General features: G+C 40.6%; 1 protein-coding gene across 1 annotated transcript in view; it reads right to left on the bottom strand.

Annotated features, from left to right (window-relative positions):
- The window catches only part of MYRFL (myelin regulatory factor like), a 169,331-nt gene that overhangs the window by 997 nt on the left and 160,009 nt on the right, over nucleotides 1–8,325 (bottom strand). The gene's annotated exons all lie outside the window — the stretch shown is intronic.

Genomic DNA, 8,325 nt, shown 5'->3' with positions numbered 1-8,325 from the left:
AGAGAGAGAGAGAGAGAGAGAGAGAGAGAGAGAGAGAGAGATGCCTCCTGAATGCTACTGTAGCAGGTGTTTAGTTTACAAATTTCAAGTGAAAAACACTAATATCTTTTCCTAGCAAAGTTCCAGGGTACTTGGGGAAGAAAATAAATATTTTTTAAGCACCTACTGGCACAGTGCTAAGTACTTTACAATTTTTATCTCATTTGATCCTCACAATAACCCTGGGAGGCAAGTGCTATTACTACCCCTGTATACTTACTGGGGAAACTGAGGCAGACAGCAGTTAAGTGACTTTCCCAGGGTCACACAGCTGGTAAGTGTCTGTGTTGGGATTTGAGCTTAGGTCTTCCTGACTCCAAGCTGAATAATCTTCCTAGCTGTTCCAGGGCACCAAAATTTAGAAGGGTGCTGACAATACTTTTAGTCTTTCAGCAGTACAGAGAGAAACTTGTTTAGCACCTAGTTAGTAACACTAATTAGTTAAAATAGGCAACTCTTAGACCATGGCTTACTTCCCATAGTAAGTACAGTGTCCAGGGAATTTCCACTCCCTCTCTTCTTCAACTGAATTTAAGAAGCATTTGTGTTTTGCTTGCCCCAGGCACAAAACTGTTAGTTATGACTCAGCAAAGTCATAATTGAATGCTTACTTCAATGTATTAAAAGTTCTCCACTGTCATCAGTGGAATATTCCCTCCACAAATTTGCTGCAGTCAAAAAAATATCCTGACCTAGTGGCCGCCCTTTGGGTAATGAGCCTCAGTCACTGAACTTGGCTAGTCCTCTGGTAACAGACACATAGTGAGCCATCAGAAGGGTACTCAAAACATTTTCAGTTTAATATTTTACAGTGAGTGTTCACCTATAAAATGTGACGTGAACACAAGGTATCTTATTATTGTTAATTATCAGACGAGTGCTTTATGAATTTAAGTCAAATCCAATTAATTCCAAGGCAACTATTTGACTGTCCAAATGTTTGGGTTTTTTATTAAAAGTTTGTTAGAGCCTAGCACTTGAGGAAACTGGGCTGTTCATTGAACATTGAGAATCATTTTAAAAACATTTTCCCCTCTGTTGTCATGATATTTGACTTTGCACATAGCTAATAATTTTGCTTCTTTTCCTCTTGCTTCCCTACCCCATCACCAGCCCCAAGGAAAATAAGGTTTACTAATGAGGGTTGGAGATGGATGAGATTTAATTTATTTCATTTGGTAAAGAATTATTTCATGAAATGCTGTCCACCTCCAGAGAAAGAACTGATGGAGCCTGAATGCAGGTCAAAGTATACAATTTCTCACTTTTTGAATTTTTTCATGTTTTTTTTCTTTTGGGTCTGTGTCTTCTTTTACAATATGACTAATATGGTCATATGTTTTGCATGACTGAACCTGTATAACCTACATCAAACTGCTTACTATCTCAGGACCAGGGGAGGGGACAGGAAGGAGAGAGAAAATTTAAAACACATAAATTTTTTAAATGACTGTGAAAAACTGTCTTTATAGAAAACGCACACACACATACACACACACACACACATATATATATAACATAAATATAAAACATAAAATATATTTTTAAATGGAGAAGTGAGGTTTTAATTGAGTCTCTAAATACAGCACTAATATGAGCTAAAGTATTTCATTTGCATCCATGTAGAAAGCAGCATATGCTGTTCCTCATGGAAAAACTGCTTAGGGCAATGCCCTAGTTAAATAATTGGCAAGGAAAAAGGAATTCTCTTCTACCCAAGGAAACACTGCTGACATCAGGCATAGTCCCAACATACTAACAGCTAAAATCATTTTTTTAAAAAAGAATAAATTGTAATGTCACATAGAAGTTGAGCAAACACCTCAATCTAGCTCCAATGTTAGTAGTAATCAAGTAAGAGTTAGTTGGGAATAGGAATGGACCTATGATTTCCTTGATAAAGGGAATTCTCAGATGAAGAAACTTATCTGTACCAATGAGGGTTGGCACTGTCAGTGAAACTTGTTGACTTAGTGACTCAATTCACTAATCTTGCCAAGAGATTAAGTGACTTGCCCAGAGTCACACAGTTACTATGGGTAGAGATAGGACTTGTACTCAGGTCTTCCTAGCTTCAAAATGAGATATCATCCATCCAGGCTGTCTCTAAGAGGCTTTAAGTGCCTGTCAGAGAAGTTCCCTCTGTGTCTTCTCACTCAATAAAGGTTAAAAGAAACATTTGCTGTTAGGAAGCCTTTGATGGCATTAAGGACAGCCATATCTTTTAATAACAGCATGGCACTCAGTACCTTTGTCAGAAACAGAATATTGGCCAAGATAAGCCATGAATTTGCCAAGAGGGATCATTCTTGCTGTTGTTGGAAATGGGAAAGTTATCTCTTCATCCCCCAAAATGGTCTCCATGGCTCACTATGAGGTAATATAAAAACCAATACTGCCTGACAGTGCAGATATAGGAGACTTATTGAAGACATTCCATTCTCCATTGCTAAGATTCTTGCCTTTATTGTCTTCTCAAACTAACAGACTAGACTGAAAGTCTGGTTTTGGCCTTTCTTAGCACTAGTATACCATGGACATCCTAGTGTGAGGTCATCTAAAGTTTTTTTTTGATAGCTGAGACAGAGGCCTGGGAACCGAGAGTAAGACTTTGTGGTTTTGCTTGGTTCCTATTTTGTTTCTGACACTCTTGAAATTTTACCTTGGGCAATGCTCATTGCTTTTTTGTCGTTCTGGATCTTTTATGATAGGCTCAGCAATAATCTGGAGGTTGGTGCAACCCACACAAGGCCAGCCACCCAAAGGAGCATCTAGAGAGAACCTTGCCATCTCTTCCATTTGGCCAGATCTCTGCCATCATGATGGTGAACACCTTTGGTGCATATACCTCTCCCTGTTTAAGCCTCCCCTGACGTATGATCATAAGGTCATAAAACAGTTAACTCTGTGGCTCTGTTTCAGTATATGGATGGGACACACCTTGTTGAAAGACATAAAAGTGAATGAATTTGGAAAATCATTCACAAAAGCCTTCCTGGTCTCTATGAACATGCTAATCTAAGATGCCCTCAATGAATGTGTAGGTGATTTCCAGCATAATATAATGAATGCAGTGCTGGTCTTGGAGTCAGGAAGCCCTAAAGGAGGCAGGAAGACCTGACTCATACTAGCTGTGTGACCCTGAAGAAGTCACCAGCTCTCTGGGCCAAAGTTCTCTCATCTGTAAAATGAAGAGTTGAACTCAATGGCCTTTAAGATCCATTCCCGCCCTAAGTCTATGAACCTTTGAACCTACATTTTTATAGAGGAATTGAAAGTTATTGATATTCCCTTGGTTGCTTTTTTCAGCATTAATAAGATCCAGGATTTTTCTACGCATTTCCGGACATTTCCTTGCTTCAGATACTCTGGGAATTCATCCTTCAATGACTTCATAATTGTGTTGCCTCCAGCCCGGATTTCCTTTGTATGCAGTTCACCTCAGTTTTCCCATCTTATGTCTAATTAATGCCATTTCTAACTCCTCTCTGACCACTTGCAGGACTTCTGGGGTTAGTCTATTGGGACACTGCCACTGGATTTCAGATAGGTGCTGTGACTTATGTCTTGCCACCAGACTCCGATGACCTTAGAGGAGACATTGAGGCTGACAACTCTTCACAGCCCTGCCTCACTTAAATCCAGTTCATTTGCAAATCAGGACATCACGCTCCAGACTGTCACTGGTCCTCTTTGAGAATGAAGGACTAAGGCAACAACAAGGTTGCATGAAAAATAACAAAAACCACAACAGCAATAAACAGACATTTCTATACAGTTGCGCTTTAAGGTTTGTAAAGCATAAATAGTGTCTAATCTGATCCTTACAGCAACCCTGGTTTGTTTTGTTTTGTTATAATTCCTATTCTACAGATATGGAAACTGAGGCAGGCGGAGGTTAAGAAACTTGCCCAGGGCCACACAGCTAGTAAGCATGTGAGACCAAATTTGAACTCAGGTCTTATTGACTCCAGGTCCAGCTCTCTATCCTCTGAAAAATGTGAACACAAGCTTATAAAAGCCAGAAGTATCTATTCTACTCTGGTTACATATGGCGGCCACATCCTTATAGCTGTGGTGGCAGAAAACGTGGGGTAAGATGCAAATTCTGGAGGCAGAGATGGCTTATTCCAGGACTGCTCAGGAGTGATCTGTGGTAATGGACATTATATTCTTGTGACTGTATTTCTTAGAATGTTCCCTACACATATTATTAAATAATAGCTTATATTTATGTAGTACCTTAAGATTTGCACAATGCTTTATGTATATTGTCTCATTTGATCTTTACAGCAACCGGGGGTTGGAGGGGAGTGCTATTATTATCTAAGTTTTACAGAGGAGGACACTGAGGCTGAATGGGCTTAATGACTTGCCAAGGTTTCAAAGCTCAGGAGTTCTCTCAGGCAGAATTTGAACTCAGGTCTTCCTGACTCCAACTCTAGCCCTCTATCCATTGTCACCTAACTGTTACTGTCTTTTTAAAATACAAAAAAACTATTTTTGTTTCGGATCGTGGAGAAAGGGAGACAGAGACAGTTTAAACTACCTGCTTCTCTTGTCTAAATAGAACAGAAATAGAAGAGAGATCTGAGAATAGATGTAAGAATTGTGACTTACAGTCTGGTCCAAACTATACTTTGTGGTCTGGGTTGTCTGCCTGACTCTCAAGGTCAAACCCACAAGTATCTGAGTGTCTACTTTGACCATCAAACTGATGTGAGCCCTGCAGAGCCTCAAAAGGAAGTGGGGGACACCAACTCCTTTAGCAGGCTTACAAGTCAGCCAGAAGATAAAACCAGTAAGAAATAATTAATCAATACTGTGTACGGTTGTCTTTAAGAGAGGGCTAGACTTCACAGTACAGATTAAATGTGCTGCTGGGGTTCTTGGGTTTTCTCTTCAGTCCATTCCTAGACTGGCCTTGGCCACAGGTGTATATTTAGTGGGGGCCAAGAGAAGTTGGAAAAAGTCGGGGAGCTCAAATGTCTCAAGGTGAAGTGTAGACTCTTGTCTGAGCAGAACTCCTTTGGAATTAAAGACTGTGCTGTATTCAAAAGAGCACAGGACTCAAGTCAAATGGCCTACATTTGAGATGCAGCCCCATCTCCATATTCCATAAACCATCTTACCTGTAGGACAACATTTTCATCCAGATCAAATAAAGAATTATGTAGAAACACAAACATACAATAATATCTTACATCTGTATATACTGATAAGGTCTTTGATTCTTGAAGATGCAAGATTGAGGTAGGGAAGATTGAAGGAAGGCTATATTCTTTAGAATAGGAAAATATCTCCCCATGAAAATAAGTTTGAGAGCTCTCTGCCTTCTAGTTTAGACCAGTAAAACTATCAATGCCTCCTCCACAAATTCCCAAAATTGGTGTTTAGAATGAAAAAAAAAGAAATATGGTATAATCTGTTGGGTGGCAAAAAGATAAGGGAATGGGGATTGGGAGGTAAAGGGGATTAAACTAGAAGGCAGAGAATGGGGAGGAGGAGAAGAGGGAGTTTAATGATAACAAACTCTACCTGTTGTCTGCCTTCCGTACCAGAACTATAACTAAGGCAGGGCTTTAGCAGCTGGGCTTTGCTCCTAAGTACTAAATTTAGAGGGCACTCACAACGCTAATAGTCCTTCAGTAGCAGAAAAACAACAGAATTTAGCACTCAGTTAACAGGAATAATTAGGTAAAATAGTGATGCTCCAGGATTGGAGCCGGGCAAATGTTGTCCCAAGCCTCAAAAGACAGGACTCTACAAGCAGATGAGCCTGATACAATTTCTCAAATCTTGAAAGTCAGAAGAAGAATATAGATAGATTAGCTTCATATCATTTCCTGGTAAAATTCTCAAATTCATGTGAAAGGGATGATCTATGAGTACTTAGAGAATCACTGATTATTATGAGGCATCATGGGTTCATTAAGAACAAGTCATGCCAGACTAAATTCATTTCCTTTGACTATGTTACTAGACTAAGTAGTCTGTGAAAATGTCATAGATATTAAAAAATCTAGATTTCAGCAATGCCTTTGACAATGTAATCTTGTCCAAGATGCTTGTGGATAACATGGAAAGATATGACCCAGATAATAGCACAATTATGTAGACTCACATTTGATTGAATGATTAAGCCCAATAAATGATGATTGATGTATCAGTGTCAACCTGGAAGGAGGTCTCTAATTGACTATTACAGGATTCTGTCCTTGGCCTTATTTTATTAGACAAAAAGTAAGCTCACCAAGTCTGTCAATAGCATGAATCTTGGGGATATAACTCATAAAATGGGTGGCAGAATCAGAATCCAGAAAGACCTTGAGAGGGTAGGGCCCTCAAACCCTTACCAAGGTTGGTTGGGTAAGGATCCAAACAATGTTCTATCATAGATACAGCCTTCATCTATCATGAAAAAGTTTTATCGTCATAGGCAATGCATAGTACTGGAAAACCAATACTAGCCTAAAAGGTTAAATAAGCTTGGGCATGGCATACAAAAGTCCCAGAAGGGCACAGTGGGACATGGGAAGAGAAAAAGAACAGATGTACATGGCAACCCAGGATACCCTTTTAAAAAAAAGCTGACATTGCAGAGAAGACACACAGTAACCCACCCATAGGGGAAGTCTCTAGGGAAGCTCCACAAAGCCTCCATAATCATCCCTAGCCCCAGAGACTTATGGGGGGTCTGAGTCATATTCCTGAGGCAACTGGAAAGACAAGGCTCCACAGCAGAAGCCGGCTCTTTAACTACTGGTGAGGAAAGTCTGCTCCTCCTCCTCCTTCTCCTCCTCCTCCTCTTCTTTCTCCTTCCTCCTCCTCCTCTTCCTCCTCTTCTTTCTCCTTCCTCCTCCTCCTTCTCCTTCCTCCTTTCTCCTCCTCCTCCTCATCTCCCCTCCCCTCCTTCCTCCTCCTCCTCCTCCTCCTCCTCCTCTTCCATAAATCTCCTGCTGGACTGGATGTCCCTATGTGCCCACAATGGGAGCAGGAATCTGGCTCAGCTGCTCAGAACTCTGTACTACTCCATGTAAATGCTGCCAGTCTTACAGTCCCCCTGCTGCCTCTGTACTGAATACTAACAGATGGGCTGGAATTTACTAGGGATAAACATAAGTCCTCTACTTGGTAAAAAAAAAAAAAAGTACAGAGCGGGCTCGATTTAACAGGAATGCTGAAGGGGATCTGGGGTATCCCCCGATTGGGAAGCTGGAGCAATGAAGAATGCATTGAATTTGGAGTCAGAGAGACCTCAGTTCAAATTTGACCTCTGCACCCTTACTGGCTCCTTGACCTTGGGGAAATTGCTTAATTTCTCTGGGTCACCATTTATCTCATCTGTAAAATGGGGAGGTTGAATTATATGCCCCTAAGTTCTTTCCGGTTCTAAACCTATGATCTTAAGTGCCATATGAGTCACCATTATGATGCCACTGCCAAAAAAAAAAAAAACCAAAGGTTATTTTTGGTTGTATTTACAGCAAAAAGCCTACACGGAAGGAGTGTGGTGATAGACCTCGCCATAATCTGCCTTGAGCACAGCTGGGGTGCTGTGTTTTGATGTGGCCACCATATTTTAAAAAGGGCATTGACCCCCTAGAGGGAACAGAATGGTCAGGCCACTCAAAACGACATCATAAAATCCACACAATGATCTAATTTAATAAACATTTTAGCCTTAAGGAGAGACAGAATGGCAGCAGATTGAAAACCAACCACATAGCCAAAAAGAACTAGGTTCCCATCTAACTCCCTGTTATTTGACCCTGGGCAAGTGAATTAACTGTTCTGAGCTCTAAGGCTCTAAGCTACAGAGAAGGGGCTGACATTCACGGGAAAAGGAAGCTAACCCACGGGTTACATACTCATGAAATCACAGGGCACGTTTTTTTTTTCTTTTTTGCCTAGAGAAGACTTAACTGAGGCATATTTCCTGCTTTAAATATTTGGAGGCCAATCATATGGAAGAAGGGTTAGACTGGTTTTGTTTCATTGCAGAAGACAAAACTAAGAACAATGAACAAAAGTTAGAGGAAGGCAGAGTTGGGCTCTCTGTGAGGAAAAACTTCTCAAAAATAATTTGAAACATCCAAAAGGAAAATGGATTGTGTTGGCAAGTAGTAAATTCCCTTTCACTGGAGATCTCCAAGGGGAGGCTGGACAATGGCTTTAGGGAGAGGTATAAGGGGAGTTTCATGTTTGAATGCATGAAGAACCTCTGAGGTCCTTTCCGGCTCAGAAAAATTTTAGAGTTGGAAGTTAGTTCAAACATCATCTACC

Source organism: Petaurus breviceps, unplaced genomic scaffold (assembly GCF_028583685.1).
Source record: "Petaurus breviceps papuanus isolate PSGF00001 unplaced genomic scaffold, PetGlider_PUasm1.0 154, whole genome shotgun sequence".
Taxonomy (NCBI): Eukaryota; Metazoa; Chordata; class Mammalia; order Diprotodontia; family Petauridae; genus Petaurus; species Petaurus breviceps.
Note: the sequence above shows the minus strand (reverse complement) of the source record. Positions and strands in the feature narration are given on the sequence as shown.